This window comes from Canis aureus, chromosome 1 (assembly GCF_053574225.1).
Source record: "Canis aureus isolate CA01 chromosome 1, VMU_Caureus_v.1.0, whole genome shotgun sequence".
NCBI classification, from domain to species: domain Eukaryota; kingdom Metazoa; phylum Chordata; class Mammalia; order Carnivora; family Canidae; genus Canis; species Canis aureus.
Window position 1 is genome coordinate 103,562,327 of NC_135611.1, and position 18,398 is coordinate 103,580,724.

General features: G+C 42.9%; 1 long non-coding RNA gene and 1 pseudogene across 2 annotated transcripts; both read right to left on the reverse strand.

The window, feature by feature from the left end:
- Window positions 1-1,105: 1,105 nt before the first annotated feature.
- On the reverse strand, window positions 1,106-4,512 carry LOC144324089 (elongation factor 1-alpha 1 pseudogene; annotated as a pseudogene).
- Window positions 4,513-10,580: 6,068 nt separating this feature from the next.
- Window positions 10,581-18,101, reverse strand: LOC144324140 (uncharacterized). 2 transcript variants are annotated; one of them, XR_013389548.1, is made up of 5 exons: window positions 17,044-18,101; window positions 15,786-15,970; window positions 11,874-11,973; window positions 11,170-11,331; window positions 10,581-10,916 (listed from the first exon to the last, which is right to left on the reverse strand). It is a non-coding gene; the product is annotated as an uncharacterized LOC144324140 (long non-coding RNA). The 2 variants fall into 2 exon arrangements; XR_013389549.1 differs by lacking the exon at window positions 15,786-15,970 and having other exon boundaries at window positions 17,040-18,094.
- Between the last annotated feature and the right edge of the window lie 297 nt (window positions 18,102-18,398).

Below are 18,398 nucleotides of genomic sequence, written 5' to 3' on the forward strand. Positions count from 1 at the left end.
ATAGAACTTTGAGGGTCTGGGTGGCTATGTATTTTGATAAATACTAGAATTAGACTAGAAATTTTAATTTACTATCTAAAATGCAACAGTGCTTTTGACACACGCCAGCTTTTCATGTGACCATGTTCCAATTTTGCATTCCTATCAACAATATAAGAGCATTTCTGTTTATTCTCAAATTTGTAAGAGCAAGTTGGAAAGCTTCTTTTTTTTGCCAAATAGAAAAAATAACATTTCAGTTTAGTTTAAATTTGCATTTACTTAAGTAGAAGTAAATCTGAACGGATTTTCACGCGTTAAAGTGCCATTCTATTTTTTTATTGGAAAATATTAAAATTAGTTTGGAAAAAATAGAGCATATTGTGAAAAACATGTATTGGATTATTCCTTTTGTAATTGTAGAGTAAAAATATTCTGAATATTTATTTTTTGATCATTTTTAATTTTTTATGTTTTTATGTTTTAGGTTTTTAAAAAACATTTTATAATTGTCAACATAGTGTTATATTGGTTGCAGGTGTACAATATTGTACACAGCACAATACAGTGACATGATCTTCACAAGTGTCATTTTAATCTTTTTAAAAATTTCCTATTGAAGGTATCCCTGGGTGGCTCAGCGGTTTAGCGCCTGCCTTTGGCCCAGTGCACGATCCTGGAGACCGGGGATCGAGTCCCTTGTCGAGTCCCGCGTCGGGTTCCCGACATGGAGCCTGCTTCTTCCTCTACCTGTGTCTCTGCCTCTCTCTCTCGATCCCTCTCAATCTGTCTATCATAAATAAATAAATAAATCTTTAAAAATTTTTTCCTGTTGATCCCAGGACTCTGGGATCATAACCTGAACTGAAAGCAGATGCTTCACTTTCACCAACTGAGCCACCCAGGTGCCCCTCTAATTATATTAAAAGAGAAACATTTATTTTTTATATTTTCCCCCAGCTTTATTGAGGTATAATTAGCAGATAACTGAGTTATTTCTTTGTTTAAATTTTTTATTGGAGTTCCATTTGCATAACACCCAGTGCTCATCCCGCCAAGTGCCCCCCTCGGTGCCCATCACCCAGTCACCCCCACCCCCCGCCCACCTCCCTTTCCACCACCCCTTGTTCGTTTCCCAGAGTTAGGAGTCTCTCATGTTCTGTCTCCCTTTCTGATATTTCCCACTCATTTTTTCTCCTTTCCCCTTTATTCCCTTTCACTATTTTTTATATTCCCGAAATGAATGAAACCATATAATGTTTGTCCTCCGATTGACTTATTTCACTCAGCATAATACCCTCCAGTTCCATCCACATCGAAGCAAATGGTGGGTATTTGTCGTTTCTAATGGCTGAGGAATATTCCATTGTATACATAAACCACATCTTTATCCATTCATCTTTCGATGGACATCGAGGCTCCTTCCACAGTTTGGCTATTGTGGACGTTGCTGCTATAAACATTGGGGTGCAGGTGTTCCAGCGTTTCATTACATCTGTATCTTTGGGGTAAATCCCCAGCAGAGCAATTGCTGGGTCATTGGGTAGATCTATTTTTAACTCTTTGAGGAACCTCCACTCAGTTTTCCAGAGTGGCTGCACCAGTTCACATTCCCACCAGCAGTGGTTCCACACAAATCTTAAGATGATTTGTTCCAACTCTCTGAAGAAAGTCCATGGTATTTTGATAGGGATTGCATTAAACGTGTAAATTGCCCTGGGTAGCATTGTCATTTTCACAATATTAACTGTTCCAATCCATGAGTATGGAATATTTTTCCATCTCTTTACATCTTCCTCATTTTCTTTCAGAAGTGTTCTGTAGTTTTTAGGGTATAGATCCTTTATCTCTTTGGTTAGGTTTATTCCTAGGGATCTATCTTATGCTTTTGGGTGCAATTGTAAATGGGATTGACTCCTTAACTCCTCTTTCCTCAATCTCATTGTTAGTGTAGAGAAATGCCACCGATTTCTGGGCATTGATTTTGTATCCTGCCACATTGCCGAATTGCTATATGAGATATAGCAATCTTGGGGTGGAGTCTTTTGGGTTTTCTATGTAGTATCATGCCATCTGTGAAGAGGGAGAGTTTGACTTCTTCTTTGCCAATTTGAATGCCTTTGATTTCTTTTTGTTGTCTGATTGCTGAGGCTAGGACTTCTAATACTATGTTGAATAGCAGTGGTGAGAGTGGACATCCTTGTGGTATTCCTGATCTTAGGGGGAAGGTTCTGAGTGTTTTCCCATTGAGAATGATATTCGCTGTGGGTTTTTCATAAATGGCTTTAAGATGTTAAGGAATGTTCCCTCTAAACCTACACTTCGAAGAGTTTTAATCAGGAATGGATTCTGTATTTTGTCAAGTGCTTTCTCTGCATCTACTGAGAGGATCATATGTTTCTTGTTTTTTCTCTTGTTGATGTGATCTATCACGTTGATTATTTTACGAGCGTTGAACCACCCAGGGATAAATCCCACTCAGTCATGGTGAATAATCGTCTTAATGTGCTGCTGGATCCTATTGGCTAGCATCTTGTTGAAAATTATTGCATCCGTGTTCATCAGGGATATTGGTTGATAATTCTCCTTTTTGTTGGAGTGTTTGGTTTTGGGATCAAGGTAATGCTTAACTCATAAAATGAGTTTGGAAGTATTCCCTCCCTTTCTATCCTTCAAAACAGCTTTAGTAGACTAAGTATTGTTTCTTCTTTTTTTCTCATTAAACTTTTGTTTTAATGGGTCTCAAAATTCTGTGACAGATTTTTGGTCAAGTTATTTCCATTAAAAAGTACTGATTTTAAAAACTAATAACTTAAAACTGCCACACATGCACACACAAAAAACAAATGATCCACAAAACATTCTCCTTTCCTTCTGAAGGTTTTATGATGCTTTGTTATCATTAACCACTCTTTTACTATTAAACTTAAATGGCCAATTGACACAAACAGTTCTGAGACCCTTCTTCCGCCACCGATTAAGACTGGGGTAGCAGGTATTGGGGATAATATTCATTTAGCCTTCTGAGCTTTCTGGGAAGACTTGGTAACTTTGCCAGCTCCAGCTGCCTTCCTGTCCACTGCCTTGATGACACCCACAGCAACTGTCTGTCTCCTGTCACAAACAGCAAAACAGCCATGAGGAGGATAGTCAGAGAAGCTCTCAAAGCACATAGGTTTGCCAGGAACCATATCAACAATGGCAGCATCCCCAGATTTCAAGAACTTGGGACCATCTTCCAGCTTTTTTCCAGAACGATGATCTATCTTCTCCTTCAGCTCAGCAAACTTGCAAGCAATGTGAGCTGTGTGACAATCCAGCACAGATGCATATCCAGCACTGATTTGGCCTGGATGGTTCAGGATATCACCTGAGCCATGAAGCCAGCTGCTTCCATTGGTGCGTCATTTTTGCTGTCACCAGCCACATTGTCACAACGAACATCTTTGACAGATACCTTCTTGACATTGAAGCCCACATTGTCCCCAGAAAGAGCCTCACTCAAAGCTTCATGGTGCATTTCAACAGACTTTACTTCAGTTGTAACATTGACCAGAGCAAAGGTGACCACCATGCCAGGCTTAAGAACACCAGTCTCCACTCGACCCACTGGGACAGCACCAATACCACCAATTTTGTAGACGTCCTGGAGAGGCAGATGCAAGGTCTTATTAGTTGGATGAGTTGGTGGCAGAATGCAATCCAGAGCTTCAAACAGTGTGGTTCCAGTGGCATTCCCATCTTTACGGGTGACTTTCCATCCCTTGAACCAAGGCATGTTAGCACTTGGCTCCAGCATGTTGTCACCATTCCAACCAGAAACTGGCACAAATACTACTGTGTCGGGGTTGTAGCCAATTTTCTTAATGTAGGTGCTGACTTCCTTAATGATTTCCTTGTATCTCTTCTGGCTGTAGGGTGGTTCAGTGGAATCCAATTTGTTAACACCAACAATTAGTTGTTTTACACCCAGTGTGTAAGCCAGAAGGGCATGCTCACGGGTCTGCACATTCTTGGAGATACCTGCTTCAAATTCACCAACACCAGCAACAACGATCAGGACAGCACAGTAAGCCTGAGATGTGCCTGTAATCATGTTTTTGATAAAGTCTCTGTGTCCTGGGGCATCAGAGATGGTCACATAATACTTGCTGGTCTCGAATTTCCACAGGGAGATATCAATGGTGATACCATGTTCACATTCAGCTTTCAGTTTATCCAAGACCCAGGCATACTTGAAAGGGTCTTTTCCCATCTCAACAGCCTCCTCAAATTTTTTGATAGTTCTTTTGTCGATTCCACCACATTTGTAGATCAGATGGCCAGTAGTGGTAGACTTGCCCGAATCTATGTGTCCAATGACGATGATGTTGATGTGAGTCTTTCCCATTTTGGTGTAGGTTTAGTGGTGGTTTTCATGACACCTGTGTTCTGGCGGCAAACCCACTGCAAAAAAAGGGTATTGTTTCTTCTTTAAACATTTGATAGAATTCCCTTGAGAAGCCATCTGGCCCTGGACTTTTGTGCCTTGGGAGGTTTTTGATGATTGCTTCAATTTCCTCCGTGGTTATTGGTCTGTTCAGGCTTTCTATTTCTTCCTGTTTCAGTTTTGGTAATTTGTGGCTTTCCAGAAATGCATCCATTTCTTCCAGATTGCCTAACTTGTTGGCATATTGCTGCTCTTAACTTATATTAAAAACATAATATATTTTTTCAGATTAAGATTTTTTTAATTTTTTAAATTGGAACTAAATTTGCCAACATATAGCATAACACCCATTGCTCATCCCGCCAAGTGCCCCCCTCAGTGCCCATCACCCAGTCACCCCACCCCCTGCCCACTTCCCCTTCCACTACCCCTTGTTCATTTCCCAGAGTTAGGTGTCTCTCATGTTTTGTCACACTCGCTGATATTTTCACTCATTTTCTCTCCTTTCCCTTTATTCCCTTTCACTAATTTTTATATTCCCCAAATAAATGAGACCATATAATGTTTGTCCTTTTCTGATTGACTTATTTCACTCAGCACAATACCCTCTAGGGGGTATTTCCACGTCAAAGGAAATAGTGGGTATTTTAAAATCGTTTGCATTTCCTTGGTATTGGTTGTGATCTCTCCTCTTTCACTCATTATATTATTAATTTGAGTCTTTTCTTTTTAATAAGGCTGGCTAGTGGGGCAGCCCAAGTGGCTCAGCAGTTTAACGCTGCCTTCAGCCCAGGGCCTGATCCTGGAGACCTGGGATTGAGTCCTGCATCAGGTTCCCTGCGTGGAGCCTGCTTCTCCCTCTGCCTGTGTCTCTGCCAATCTCTTTCTCTCTCTCTCTCTCTCTCTCTCTCTGTACTCTGTACTCTCATGAATAAATAAATAAAAATCTTTAAAAAACTAAGGCTGGCTAGTGGTTTATCTATCTTATTAATTCTTTCAAAGAACCAATTCCTGGTTTTGTTAAACTGTTCTACAGTTCCTCTTATCTCTATTTCATTGAATTCTGCTCTAATTTTTATTATCTCTCTTCTGCTTGGTGTAGGCTTTACTTGCTGTTCTTTCTCCAATTCCTTTAGGTGCGAGATTAGCTTGTGTAGTTGAGTTTTTTCCAATTTTTTGAGGGAGGCTTGTATTGTGATGTATTTCCTTCTCAGGACCACTTTTGCCATATCCCAACGATTTTGAACGGTTGTATCTTCATTTTCATTAGTTTTCATGAATCTTTTTTTTAAGATTTTATTTATTTATGAGAGAGAGAGAGGCAGAGACACAGGCAGAGGGAGAAGCAGACTCCATGAAGGGAGCCCCACACAGGACTTGATCCTGGGACTCCAGGATCACACCCTGGACCAAAGGCAGGCGCTAAACCGCTGCGCCATCCAAGGATCCCCTCCATGAATCTTTTTAATTCTTCTCTAATTTCTTGGTTGATCCATTTATCTTTCAAATAGATGCTCTTTAACCTCCATGTGTTTGAGTTTCTTCCAAATTTCTTCTTGTGATTGAGTTCTAGTTTCAAAGCATTGTGGTCTGAAAATATGGAAGATACAATCGCAATCTTTTGGTATCAGTTGAGACATGATTTGTGACCCAGTATGTAGTCTATTCTGGAGAAAGTTCCATGTGCACTTGAGAAGAATGTGTATTCAGTTGCGTTCAGATGGAATGTTCTGTATATATCTGTGAAAGCTATCTGGTCCAGTGTATCATTTAAGGCTCTTGTTTCTTTGGTGATGTTGTGCTTAGAATATCTGTCATTTGCAGAAAGTGCCATGTTGAAGTCTCCTACCATTAGTGTATTATTATCTAAGTATGTCTTTACTTTGGTTATTAATTGATTGATATACTTTGGCAGCTCCCACAATAGGGCTATAAATATTCATGATTGTTAGGTCTTCTTGTTGGATAGATCCTTTAAGTATGATATAGTGTCCCTTTTCATCTCTTACTACAGTCTTTGGGATAAACTTTAATTTATCTGATATGAGGATTGCTACCCTGCTTTCTTTTGAGGACCATTTGAATGGTAATTGTTTGTAAATGGTTTTTCAACCCTTCATTTTCAGGCTGGAGGTGTCCTAAGGTCTAAAATGAGTCTCTTGAAGGCAAGATAGAGATGGGTTTTTCTTTTATATTCAGTCAAATACCCTTCATCTCTTGATGGGATCATTTAGCCCATTTGTGTTCATAGTAACTATTGAAAGATATGAATTTAGTATTCATACTAATCATACGATGATTTTAGTCATCGTATTACCTATACAGTCCCTGTTTTTGTGTATTGTTTCTTTGGGCTCCCTCTTTCTTTCACAAGGTTCCCCTTAATATCTATTGCAGAGCTGGTTGGGTAGTCAAATATTCTTTCAGTTTCTCTCTATCCTGGAATCTCTTTATCTCTCCTTCTATTCCGAATGACAGCCCTGCTGGATAAAGTATTCTTGGCTGCATGTTTTTCTCATTTAGTACCCTGAATGTATCATGCCAGCCCTTTCTGGCCTGCCAGGTCTCTGTGAAGAGGTCTCCTGGTTTTTTTTTTTAATTAATTTATTTTTTTAATTGGAGTTCAATTTGCCAACGTATAGCATAACACCCAGTGCTCATCCCATCAAGTGCTCCCCTCAGTGCCCATCACCCAGTCACCCCCACCCCCCGCCCACCTCCCTTTCCACCACCCCTTGTTAGTTTCCCAGAGTAAGGAGTAAGAGGTCTCCTGTTAATCTGATATTTCCCCCCATATTAGTTAAGAATCTCTTGTCTTGCACTACTTAAAGAATTTTCTCTTTATCTTTGAAATTTGCAAGTTTCACTATTAAATGTTGAGGTGTTAAATGGTTTTATTGTTTTTTTGGGGAAAAACAATAAAACCATTTATTGGATCTGAATGCCTGTTTCCTTCCCCAGATTTGGGAAGTTCTCAGCTATGATTTGTTCAAATACACTTTGTGGTTCTCTCTGTGTGTGTGTCTCTCTGTGTCTCTCTGTGTCTCTGTCTCTGTCTCTCTCTCTCTCTTTCAATCTCTTCTGGACCCCAATTAGACGTGTATTCATCCTTCTAAACCTATGGTTTATTTCACTAAGCCTTTCCTCATGGCCTCTTACTTGTTTTTCTCTTTTTTTCTCAGCTTCCTTCATTACCATTACCTTGTCTTCTATGTCACTCAGTCTCTCTTCCACCTCATTAACTCTAGCAGTCGGAATATCCAGTTTGGATTGCATCTCAGTTAAACTATTTTTAGTTTTGGCCTAATTTTATCTCGATTTTGCAGTAACGAAGTCTCTAGAATCCTTTACGCTTTTATCCAGAACCACCAGTAACTTTATAATTGTACTTCTGAATTAAATTTCTGACATCGTACATAAATCTAAATTCTGTAACTCTGTGGCAGAGAGTATGTTTCCAGTTCTTCCTTTGTGGTGAATTCTTCCTTCTAGTCATTTAGTCCAGTGCAAAGTGACTGTATGAGTGGACTGAGTCAAAAATATCAACCACAACCTAAGTAAAATACATCCTAGTGATTCTGAAGAGGCCAGAGACTAGAAAATAAAAGAAAACAAGAACAGAATGAAATAAAACAAAAGGACCCCTAAAGTGAAAAACTAATTTTAAAACGAAGTATTAAAAATAAAAATCCAAAAACCAAAAAGAAAGAAGAAAAAAGAAAGAAAAGTTAAAGAAAAGAGGACAGAACATAAAGACTCCTAACTCTGGGAAAAGAACTAGGGGTGATGGAAGGGGAGGAGGGTGGGGGTGGGGGTGAATGGGTGACAGGCACTGAGGGGGGCACTTGATGGGATGAGCACTGGGTGTTATTCAGTATGTTGGCAAATTGAACACCAATAAAAAATAAATTTATAAAAAAAAAGGATAAAGAGAAGAGAAAAAAGGGGAAGATGGATGGTGGTGGTTACAAAGTTGTAGTGGAGAGAGAATGTAGTCTCCCTGAGGGGTCCCCCTCCCTGAGGGGTCCTAGTGGGTGATCCTCTTGGTTCTGAGTGTACTTTGTTCTGTATGTTAGATGATGCTCAATCCCAAATTTATATAAACCAGCAATACTTATATAAAGCCCCCAAGATTGACCACAAAAACAAAACAAGTTAAAAGTGGGGGGCAGAGTGGGAAGGAAAAAAGAATATAATCTCACAGAATGAACCAACACGGTGTTCCACCTAGTTCTGGGTGTATGTTGGTCATGTTTTAGAAGATACTACCTTCCACCATTGTAAAACAAAACGAGGCAGAAAAAAACCAAAACAAATACCTATATCTTATATATCAACCAAAACTAAATTGAATACATTGAAGGGAAGTCAGAAGTGAAAAATATATCTAAGACATATAATTGTAGAAATATGAAAGTCAAAAAGGAAAAAACTTAAAAATGGAGAGCTGGTAAAATATTGTAGTTAAGGTGAGAAAGAGAAAATATTGGAAGTTTTTAGTCTGATAAACAAATGAGTCATAACAGAAAAAGACTCTGGGAAATGAACAGGGGGTGGTGGAAAGGGAGGTGGGCGGGGGATGGGGGTGACTGGGTGACAGGCACTGAGGGGGGCACTTGATGGGATGAGCACTGGGTATTATGCTATATGTTGGCAAATTGAACTCCAATAAAAAGAAAAGAGAAGAGAAAAGAAAAGAAAAGAAAAGAAAAGAAAAGAAAAGAAAAGAAAAGAAAGAAAAGAAAAGAAAAGAAAAGAAAAGAAAGAAAAGAAAAGAAAAGAAAAGAAAAGAAAAGAAAAGAAAAGAAAAGAAAAGAAAAGAAAAAGACCCTCTAGTTCTATATATTATTTTCCCTCAGTCCTGGATTTTTCCAGGGCTGTTTGGTCAATAAACTTGGTCTTCCGTTGTTCTTCCAGCAGTTCTTCTGGCGGAAGGGTCTGCTGTGCTGATTCTTAGGTGTCTGCTCCTGGGTGAGATGACCCGCCCCTTGCCAGGTGCCCAGCTCAGTGTGAGCTGTTTATCCTGTGAAGCCTTTGTTCCCTAGAGGCCCCGCCTCTTCCAGGCACAAGGTGAAACAAAGAGGAAAAACAATGGTGGCGGCCAGATTTCCCTCTCTGTAGTCCAGCTCCCCGGAACTAAACACAGTCTCCCTGTCCACACTGGCCTAGATGCTCCTGGGGGCAGGCGTGGGTACACTGATCTGCACAGCTTGTGGGGCACCCAATGGATGGAGAGTGCCCCACCCGCTCCTGTCAGTCCCAGAGGGAATGGAGGATCTCTGACTTTGTCCACTTGGGCACCCTGGGATCTGGGCCCTGTACCACTGGACCTGTGCTCCCAGGCACCACCTCTCCTAAAGGGAATGGGGCACAACCACCTCCGTCTGTTGCCAGGTTCTAGGGTAAAGGCAGCTCTGGAGCTGACCCACCTGTCTTCTCCCAAATGCCCCAAGGGCTGCAGCACTCCAGACCTTTACAGATATTGGGCCATGGTTTGCAGTGAGCTTTCCCCTGGGCAACCCTCCTCGTATAGTGACTCCAGGAATCTTGAACCTTCACTGCTCCTCCTATGATTCTGATCAATTTCCCTGCTAAGCACTCTTCCGTCAGGGAAAACTCCAGTGTGGATTTTTTAAGTTCCTGGTTCGCCAGGGCTGGGCTTTCCTCCCCTGGAGGTGCTAGCCCCTCTGCTTTAGCTCTGCTAGTTGCAGTTCTCCTACCCCATTTTATTCTTTTTTCTTTTTTTTTTCCACCTTCCTACCTTGTTAGAAGCAAAAAAATTTCTCCCTGTAGTATTCCAGTCATCCTCTCTTTACATCTCAGGTTGAATTTATAGGTGTTTAGGATGTTTTCTAGGTAAGTTATCTAGGTAAGTTTGTGGAGCTAGTTGAGTTGAGGATCTCTACTCTTCCACCATCTTGCCCCTCCTCCAATTATAAACTTCTTAACAGCCCCTTTACACGCTTTGAGAAATAATACACAACTCTCTTGGCATGCTTGAGTGGCTCAGTCAGTTGAGTGTCAGACTCTTGATTTCAGCTCAGGTCATGATCTTAGGGTCATGAGGTCATGCTGTGCTCAGTGGGGAGTCTGTGTGAGATTCTCTTTCTCTCTCCTTCTGCCCCACCCCCTACTGTGCACTCTCTTCTAAATAAATAAATAAATAAATAAATAAATAAATAAATAAAATCTTTTTTAAAAAAAGAAATAATACACAACTCTCTCTCTTAAGAGCTCAAACCTCACACAGAAAGAGAATAACACATAGCCAATATTCATATGGAAATTAACAACAAAACCAAATTAAGCTGTCACAGACTTGAGTACAGAGCTTGGCACTCCCTAGTTTCCATTGGGATTTGTCCATTCCAAGGCACAGGAACACCCTCTTCATCCCCTTTATCAGCGCCGGCCCCCGCCCCCCGCAAGGGCCCTAGAGATGCTAGGTACTCATCACAGGTAGACATGGAGCCTGGCCGAGTCCAGAATGTGGGTTTGTGAAGTACTCCTGGAGGAGAATCAGAGGTGGAATTTCAAGGGATCCTGCACAATCGCAGTTGTCCTAGAGGAATGTCTATCTTCCCAGAGCTGCTGTTCCCCCTCCCCAAACCCTGCTACTCCACTAGGTGGAGCAGCTTCCAGAATATGTCCACGCCCCAGTCCCCCAGAATCTGTGAATCTGTTACATCACATGGCAAAAGGGATTTTAAGGATGCCATTAAGGTCACAAACTTTAAAATCGGGGCATTATCCTGGCTTACCTGGGTGGGCCCAATATGATTGCATGAGCCCCTAAAAGTAGGAAATTCTTCTGTCTGGAGGAGAAGAGAATCAGCAGAGAAATTCAAGGAGTGAGAAGGACTCATTCCACCATCACTGGCTTTGAAGATGAAGTAGTCCACAAGCCAGGGAGTGCAAGCAGCCTGTAGAAGCAAGAATGACTCCCAGTTAATGGACATCAAGGAAATGGGGACCTTAGTACAATGATCACAAGGAGCTTAATTCACCAACACCCAATACCCTCAATGAGTCTAAACAGATTCTTCCTAAAACTTCCAGAGAAGAGTCCAAATGTCCAAAACCCAGATTACAGTCCTATGAGACCCAGATCAAGGGGGCTGCCAACCTCCTGGACTTCCACCCTCCAGAACTGTGAGATGATAGATGTTTGTTACTCTGGGTTGCCATATTGATGATCATTTGTTTCAGCAGCAATAGAAACTAATAGAACCAGAAGACAATCTTGTATTAATCCAACAGGCTGAGACTGGAAAGTCTGGAGAAAGAATGCATCTGATTTGCTTGGACCCTCCTGCCAAGGCACAGCCTGGAAAGAGAGTCCTCTGTGAGATGCCTGCTCCTCCCCACACACAGACACAGAGAATTTCCATGTTTGGACTTTGACCTTGAGTCCTTGTGTATTTGAAGCCTGAGTACCCTGGATTCTGGACAAATTATGACCTACCTGCTGTGGTGCAGAGGTTCCTGAGGGCTCCTGAGTCCAGAGATAAAGGCCTTGGCATGCAGAGAGGGACTTCATCCCAGATATTGGGGCTGTTCCTCTGCTTTCAGAAGTTCAACGAGACAGAGAAGCATGGTTAGGGTCAGAGTGGTGGTGCTGCCTCACACTTTCCTCAGCTGTGCAGACAATAATTTGCAATGTGCATGCATGGATGGGCATGCCTTCTTATGCTTCTGCCATTGTCACAATGAGGAGATCATATGCTCACCAGCTCAATGACCCAGAGAGGATGAATGACGTGCAGAGTGGATCTGGAGTCAAGCCCAGTCAAGCACAACCTAGAATAGCTGAACACCAATCAACTGACAGTGGTGAGTAAGAATCTGTAGTCACTGCATTATGCCACTGTGTTGGTAAAATTTGTTATGCAGACTTATCATAGTAGTAGCTAAATAATACACTTAAAAATAAAAGAGGTGAAGGAGGACTAGATCAATCATATATTACAACACAATAGAAACACTTTTTAACAAAATCATCCAGTGCAAGCACATGAATAGAACAACCAAGCTAAGAGATGAATCCAACTACTTATAGAAAGTTAGTGCATTCTGCTGGGGATTTACCCCGAAGACACAGATGTAGTGAAATGCCAGGACACCTGAACCCCGATGTTTATAGCAGCAATGTCCACAATAGCCAAACTGTGGAAGGAGCCTCAGTGTCCATCGCAAGATGAATGGATAAAGAAGATGTGGTTTATGTATACAATGGAATATTACTCAGCCACTAGAAACGACAAATACCCACTATTTGCTTTGACGTGGAGGGACCTGGAGGGTATTATGCTGACTGAAATAAGTCTATAGGAAAAGGACAAACATTATATGGTCTCATTCATTTGGGGAATATAAAAATTAGTGAAAGGGAATAAAGGGAAAGGAGAGAAAATGAGTGAAAATATCAGTGAGGGTGACAAAACATGAGAGACACCTAACTCTGGGAAATGAACAAGGGGTAGTGTGGAAGGGGAAGTGGGCGGGGGCTTGGGGTGACTGGGTGATGGGCAATGGGGGGAGCACTTGGTGGGAGGAGCACTGGGTGTTATGCTATATGTTGGCAAATTGAACTCCAATAAAAAATATTTTTTTAAAAAGAAAGTGCATTGAGAAAGTGGCATCACAAATCATCAGGGGGAAGGTGAATTTAAAAAAATAAATGGTACACAGGTGATCCTTTGCAGTCATTTCAATAACTGACAACTAGGTTGGTGGTGTCTTTTGCTCCCCTAATTGGTTTTTTTGCTTGTTTGTTTAAAGAATGACTTATAATGCTTAGGAATATTTGAAAAACAGTGTTGTGTTAGAATGTACTTGATAAACTATAAAGCAATGCAACTTGTTTTTACAGCACGGCATTGAGGTGTAATTTGCATAAAGGAAATGTGTACATCTCAAGTGTATATTCAAGGAGGTTTTGTACGTATGTGTACACATGTATATAGCATCAAAATAAAGCTAGTAAATGTTTCCTTCACCCAGAGAGTTCCTTCATTCCATTCTCCGTTCAGTAGCTCCCTTCCACACACACAGTCCTAACACCGACAACCACACATCTGATTTCAGTCATCTATGCTAGAGCTTCATGTAAATGGCACCACACAATGTGTACCTTTCTGCATCTGGTTTCTTTTCCCTCAACATAACACCTATGAGACTCATCCATGTTGTTATTCATAATCGAAGTTAATTTTTCCCATTGCTGCATAGGTTTCCATTGTATGAATTTTTTGCAATTTGTGTATCTGTTCTATGGAGCTGTTTCCTGTTTGGAGCTATTATGAATAAAGGTGCTATCGATATTTGTGAAAAATAAAAAAATAAATAGTTTGCTGAAAACTGAATTGGATTGCTCTTCCATATTGTGTACAGCAAATAATTAAAAGGTGTAAGTATATAAAATGAAATCAAGGAAGTACTAGAACAAAATATTGAAGAACTTCTTCATAATGAGAAGGAGGAAAGGCTCTAAACCATGAAGCAAACCTTTGAATAAATTTGAGTTTCTTTTATTTAAAAAAAAAAAAAAAGGAAAACGGGCACCTGGGGGGCTCAGTCAGTTGGGTGTGTGCCTTCGGCTCAGGTCATGATCCTGGAGTCCTGGGATCGAGTTTCACATCAGTCTCCTTGCTCAGCGAGGAGTCTGCTTATCCCTCTCTCTCTCTCTCTTAAATAAATAAAATCATTTTTTAAAGAAAGGAAAAGAAAAACTTTTGCAGGCAAAAAAAAAAAAATACTCATAAGCCAATTTGAAAAACAAGGCAAAGAGAGAAAGAATATATATACTACATATATAATATTGTATGATGTAAATCACAATATCTTATATATATTCATTTGTGCATCTACATACATATACATTATATAAAAGTGGCAATTACATAAAAGTGTTAATTTCCCAAATACAGTAAGTTAAAAATGAAAAAAAATGGACAAAACATATTGTCTCTTAAGATAATGGACACAAAGGATCCCTGGGTGGCACAGTGGTTTGGCGCCTGCCTTTGGCCCAGGGCGCGATCCTGGAGACCCGGGATTGAATCCCACGTCGGGCTCCCGGTGCATGGAGCCTGCTTCTCCCTCTGCCTGTGTCTCTGCCTCTCTCTCTCTCTGTGACTATCATAAATAAATAAAAATTTAAAAAAAAAGATAATGGACACAAGACAGGAATGGATAAATAAAATGTGGTCTATCCAGACTGTGGAATATTATTTGACAACAAAAAGGAATAAAGTACTGATTCATGCTACAAGGCGGGTAAAACATAAGACATTATGTTTCAAGTGCTACTTCACATACTGAGTGAGAGAAGCCAATCACAAAAGACACATGGTGTATGGTTCACACTTAAATGAAATGCAAGAATAGAAAAATTTATGGAGAGAAATATTGTTGACTGGGGCTGGGGAGACAGGAGTGATTGCTAGGGAGCATGGAGTTTTTTGGGGGGTGATGAAAGTGTTCCAAAATTGACAGTGGTGTACTTGTTCAACTCTGTGAAATAGCCCAAAAATCCACACTGAATTGCACACTTTAAAAGGGGTGAATTCCCTGTATGAGTGAAACCATATGATGATTGTCCTTCTCCAATTGACTTACTTCACTCAGCATAATACCCTCCAGTTCCATCCACATCAAAGCAAATGGGGGGTATTCGTCCTTTCGAATGACTGAGTAATATTCCATTGTATAAAGGAGGGAAAGTGAATGGGAAAACTTAGAGAGGGTGACAAAATGTGAGGGACTCCTAACTTTGGGAAACAAACAAAGGGTAGTGGAAGGGGAGGCGGGTGGGGGATGGGGTAACTGGGTGACAAGCACTGAGGAGGGCACTTGATGGGATGAGCACTGGGTGTTATACTATATGTTGGCAAATCAAACTTAAATAAAAAAATAGTAATTGAATTGTGGGACACCTGGGTGGCTCAGTGGTTGAGCGTCTGTCCTTGGCTCAGGTCTTTTTTTTTTTTTCTCTTGGCTCAGGTCTTGATTCTGGAATCCTGGGATCAAGTCCCACATCAGGGTCACCATGGAGAGCTTGCTTCTCTCTCTGCCTATGTCTCTGTCTCTCTGTGTCTCTCATGAATAAATAAATAAAATCTTAAAAAATAAAATAAAATGAGTGAATTACATGGTGTGTGAATCATGTCACAAACTGTTACCAACACCAAAATCTGAAGCAAACTGAGATGTTAACCTGAAGTGTATCCAGTCTATGTACATGATGTGTAATCATAAAAACAGATGCTCTCTGAATTCATCATAAGAGTGTCCAGTGAAATCTGCATGCTCAGACATCAAATTGAGCATTTCTGAACATTGACCACAAACATGGCCAGAAGGCCTGTGCAGAGACTCACCCTCTTCCCTATACTGGCTGGCAGAGTCCAGAAAGGTGATGATGCTGACTGCACAAAATCTACTGAGTCACATGACCAGTGAGACTCCGTCCAGCCCAGCAAATGCTCTCAGAAATCTGGTGAAGACGTTTAGGGGCAGAGACAGAGCCTCCTCTGTGCATTGTCTGTCACCAAACTCTATCTGTGAAAAAAAAAAAGGAAAGGAGATTCTGGGGGTATCTGGGGCAACTGGGGCTAGCAGCCATGGATGTAGTGAAGAGGATTTATATGAACTGATGTGCCATAGCCTCTAGGATGCACAGTGTGGTGGGCTGGATCTTGCCCACCCATGCCCACCTCAGATCCCATGTCCCCATCTCTGCAGTCTTGGAGTCATTTACTCAGCTGCAGAAAAAACACAGATGTGGTAAATCAGAACCTTGAAATTATGCAGGAAGCCAAATGGATTCACAAAACTAGAAGAGGGAGACAGAAGACTAAGGGTCAGAGAAAGACATGTGTGGATGGAGACGGGAGTCCATGAGATGTGGCTTCAGAAGGACGCAGGCCTGCCTGCCATTCATGTAGTTGAAAACGGAGCTGAGGAAGGCGGGCCCCCTGTAGACACCAAGAAAGCAGGACAACCGATTTGCCCTGTAGCTGCTGTGAGAAACACAGTCCTGCTGACACCTTCATGCAGCCCCCAGGACTGTGTCTGAGTCATCCAGAGAACCACAGGGGCATGAGTGCACACTGTTCCCAGCACCGAGAGTGTGGGAGCTTCTTACAGGAGCAGTAGGAATCTGGAAGGGTAGAAAGCATGGTGCACAGTACTCACATTAATGGGCTAACTTCCTTCTAAGAAAGGAGTGAAACATGACATGTCTGCTGACTTATCTTTCCAGGGATCACTGTTCATCCTGAAAGCCAGAATCTGACAAACATAGTCACCTGCATTGTGTGGGAGCACTCGGTGAAGGGGATGAAGGACGTGGATCATTCCCGAACGCACCACTTCAGGGGCGGGGGGGTAGCTTTTGAAACCCACGAGTGTTCTGCATATTCCGAAACACAGTTATACCATGAGATATGGGAAAAGCACATCTTGGTGTGAATATAAACAAATAAAAGTCAAGGTAAGCTTCCATCTGATTAACACCAGAGCCACGGGGCAGATGGAAAAACTGTCACATTGACTCTTAGGAGCAGGGTTTGCAATGTCAGAGATACAAGTGTGACATGAGCAGCTGGGGCTGGGCGCTGCCAAAAACCCACCTGCCACTGCAGAGCCTCAGACGTGAAGCCCATGCATCCAGAATGTGGCCAGGCTGGGCTTCGGGCACTGGTGCTCAGAGGTCTGGGATGAAATGTCAGGGGATGAGGCCAGACAGGAATCCGTCTCCAGAAGGTTGGGAGTCACTGAGAACAGTGTCAGATACAGGGGTCTGAGCTCCTCATCTGCCACAACAGGTGAGCTCAAACTGGAGCCACAGCAACAGGTCAGTTCTAGAGGCCAGAGGCCTGACGCAGGGTCACCAGGGGGCCGCCAGGGGGCGTCTGCGGGGTCACCCCCCCACCCCTTCCTGGAGCCTCAAGGGGAGAGCTCAGTTCACTGCAGATTCTAGTTCCTGGGGTACCCGCCTTCCTGGCCATGGGGCTCTTTCCTCCATCCTCGACGCCCGACTGGCCGGTGGAGTCCTTGCTGGGTGCCTGGCGCTGGCCCTGATGGTTCAGCTTCCATCTTCCACATTTCAGGAGGCTGTGACTGTCCTGGTGACTGTGCACGGCCCTGGTGTGGATGAGCACACAGGCTGCCAGGTCCCTGCTTCCCTTCCTCCCGCCGGCGCCCCGAGCCCCGGGACTGCTGGGTCACACAGACATTCTCTACTTTCTGAGGAACTTCCCCCCAGTACACCCTCCACCCCTGCACGGGGTTCCAATCTCTCCACTTCCTCCAGACACTTGTGACTTTCCCTGAGACTACGTGAAACACATAGAAGCCGTCCTAATGAGCGTGTGGTGCTATGGCACCAAGGCTTTGATTTGCATGTCCTTCCCTGGACTCCCGATGCAACACCAGGAGCAGCCTGCAGAGGGAAGAAGGCAGAGACCATCCTGGAGGAGAAGGCACAGGATGTGTGGAGCCCCAGGGCAGGTAGAGTTGGGGCCTCCCTGAGTGAGGCAGGTGTCAGGAGTCAGTGAGCCCCTGGGGTCTGAGGTGGCCGGTTCCTGGTTCCCAGAGGGCAGCCGGGATGCCAGGCTCCAGGAGGGGTGGGGAGGGAGATTCCACCGTGGAGCCCTCCACTGAAATGTGAAAGGGAAGCCCCAGACGCTGGTATCACCCAAGGGAGAGGTGAGCACTGAGGACTGGCCTGAGCTGAGCATCACAGAGCTTCTGAACCAGGTGGGAGGAGAAGGAAGAGGAGGCAGGGGCTGGAGGGAAGGGAGCCTAGGAACCTCGAGAGGAGGGGTGCCCGGGAAGCAGTGGGCGGGAGGGCTGGCCTGATGGTGCAGGTCAGACCTGGAGACAGAGCTGGGACACACAGAGGGGCAGACGCTGGAGAGGCAGGAGGCATGGCCGCTGCACCACTGCACTCACTACCCAGGATGGGCTCCGAGGGCGCACGGCC